The sequence below is a fragment of the Amphibalanus amphitrite genome, unplaced genomic scaffold, assembly GCF_019059575.1.
Source record: "Amphibalanus amphitrite isolate SeventyFive unplaced genomic scaffold, NRLGWU_Aamphi_draft 000241F_arrow, whole genome shotgun sequence".
Lineage (NCBI taxonomy): Eukaryota > Metazoa > Arthropoda > Thecostraca > Balanomorpha > Balanidae > Amphibalanus > Amphibalanus amphitrite.
In genome coordinates this window covers 581,396-584,150 of record NW_024881736.1, presented here as the reverse complement: position 1 = coordinate 584,150, position 2,755 = coordinate 581,396, and positions in this window count along the sequence as shown.

The following is a 2,755-nucleotide window of genomic DNA, read 5'->3' as shown; positions in this document are numbered from 1 at the left end:
CTTCTTCTGTTCTGTTCCACAAACTAAAACTGAAATGCCTCAATTTTCCTCAAAATATATTCATTTATCACTCATAAACAACAAAAATATACATTAAGTAGGTACCAGGGCAATAAAAAACATACAAGTTACATATTTTTTCATGTACCGTCCTTTCACAGCAGCAATATGTAGAAACGCACCAAGACGTTCACGGAGAGCCCACCCATAACAAACTATAGTTGAAGCCGGGGCTCTGCTGCAGCAGCAGGGGAGACGTACAGGACACAGAGGTCATGTCACAACATCATGTTGTACAACCTGTTGTTCGAAAAAAACAGATCAACATAGATCTTGAAAAACTGTAGGTAGCGCTTTCTTCAGTCACTTAGGTAAGCTTTCTCGCAAGACGTTACATTAGATTGACCACTCTTGACAAAATAATTAGATTGAAACTTAGCTCTTGTGCCTGATGCACTTACATTTCAATTTATTGAAATAAAACACTCAAATTTACCCTTGAAAATTGTTGACATTTAAATGATATTAATCAAGATTTGATGATCAGCAAACAAGCTCAAGCTATTCAAATCACACCCAAATCAAAATAATAACTTTGGCAATGTTGATAACTCTTGCTGTCTTATTGAAAAGCAAATCTTCAATTTGTTCATATCCAAATTCAATGCCAAGCACTGAAATCTTGTTGCAAGGCCCTAAAAACAACAGACAAAAACAAAACAGACAAGGCCAGGGTTGCCAGATCCAGAATGGTCCTTATCGCCAAATTCGCCCCTCGAATTTCGCCAAAATTCGCCAAATAGGATGCACTGTATCAGCATACGTAGCAGCGCAAGATGGCGTTCGTGTAACCTTGTTCACGATTCGTTTCAAAGTTCACGATTTACCTATCTCGTTTCTCATATTCATAACAGCATACCCTCGCCGGCACAGGCCATTTTGAGTCCTTCGAGGGGGGGGGGGGTATGACCCCCCTCGCGTTTGGCCCCTGATGGAGCTAGAGCTTCGCGGAAAAAACGAGCGTGCTGCCCGTCACGAGAGGAAGCCAATGATACCCAATTTTAAGGTCCTAGGTCATCGGTTAATGACCCTAAAATCGGGAATATCGGGACCTGTTAGAAAGTCGTAAAGCGTGGCTGCTAAGGGGTTTTCCGGGGTGCTGATCACGAATATCGTGTTAGTTTTGATCACAGATGATGTCGTTAAGCGTTTAGACCAGGTCGGGTCAGGTCAGCTCAGGTCAACCGGTAGGGGCAGTGACGGGTGCCTATTCGTAGTACCTGTCACCCGCCTCTGACAGCTTCGCAACATGTTACAAAGGCACCAAAACTACTTCGTTAATGTTAATGTGAAACAGTCAAATTCGCAACACGCCAAGCAACCGTTCCCGCCATTCCCGCAACACGCCACAAAGTTGTTTACAAGTAAGCAGAAGATATTTTCATCTGGAACATTTTATATTTGAGTGCCTAATATGAAACGTTGGAAGGTTAATCAGATAAGTACGAAATATTTCGTTACGGTTTTTTGCTTTGTTTTGTTTATTTTTTAAAATAATATTCGGTGATTTGGAGGTGAACCCTGGAAATTCGCCAATATTTGACGTTTTATCGCCTATCGCCAAACGCCGTGCTTCTATCGCCAATGACTTTCAAAATTCGCCAAATTGGCGACATATCGCCAAGTCTGGCAACCCTGGACAAGGCCCGTCTTGTGCAAGGCCATCTATAGAAGGTACAGTCACTCCCCCGCCGACCAATCAGAGACAGATCCTGAGTGACGTCATCCCTGATGCTCGCAAGGGGTACTCCATTCCTTTGCAACGTAAAAATGACTAATTTCATTTGAAGATTATTGATGGCACTCTACACATACCGCTCAACCGTTGATGTCAATGGAAAGCCCAACTAATTTTCTAGCGACAAAAAAGAGCAGCAATATGCTAAGAAATGGTCGGTTTTGAAGATATAGACGATTTAAGAACCCTCTGCAGCAGCAGGAAAGCAACGTAAAAATGCATCGAGCTTATATTTTTTCTACGAATAAATCATTTTTCAGTAAGTTTTTAAATATGTTACAGATTTAGGTTACAACTTTATTACAATATTTTCATTATTTGAAACTTTATTTAAAAATAATATTTTCAAAAACACTAGCTGTTGGCAAGTAGCTTGGCAGCGATTGTGGCGCACCGCGCCATTAATTGTCCTGAGACCCCCTTATGATGTCATCAAAAGTGGAGTGACATGGGCCTGGTCTTGTGGAAATCGACAGTGCGGTGCCGCGGCCTTGGCGAAATTTCCCAAGGCTGCTCTTTGTTTACATTTTAGTGATGGGCCAACTTGGCCGCCCAAGTACTTGTTTTGCGTGAGTAAGTACAATTTTGTCAATTTTGAAACGGCTATATCTCGCAAATTTTGGTACCGATTTACATTTTATGCATATATTTAGAATCGGCAGAGTCTGGGGAGTTCATTGATTGGAAATTTATGCCGATTCCTTTCAATTTTTAAACCCTGATAATCCCTTTAAAGTTACGATAAGATAGAAATATTTTCGCGCCTGTTCATGAAACAAACATCAGCATGACGGCATCAGGAAATGGACCATCGTTGCTATGCAACCGGAAGTTCAACCAGTGGTTGCTTGCAGGTTGCTAGGCAGTTCCCTATTATCTAAGTGATACGGTTACAGCATTGAACAGTACTCCTTCACCTTTTACATTTCTCCTGAGTCTTCTAAGCACGGTGATAGC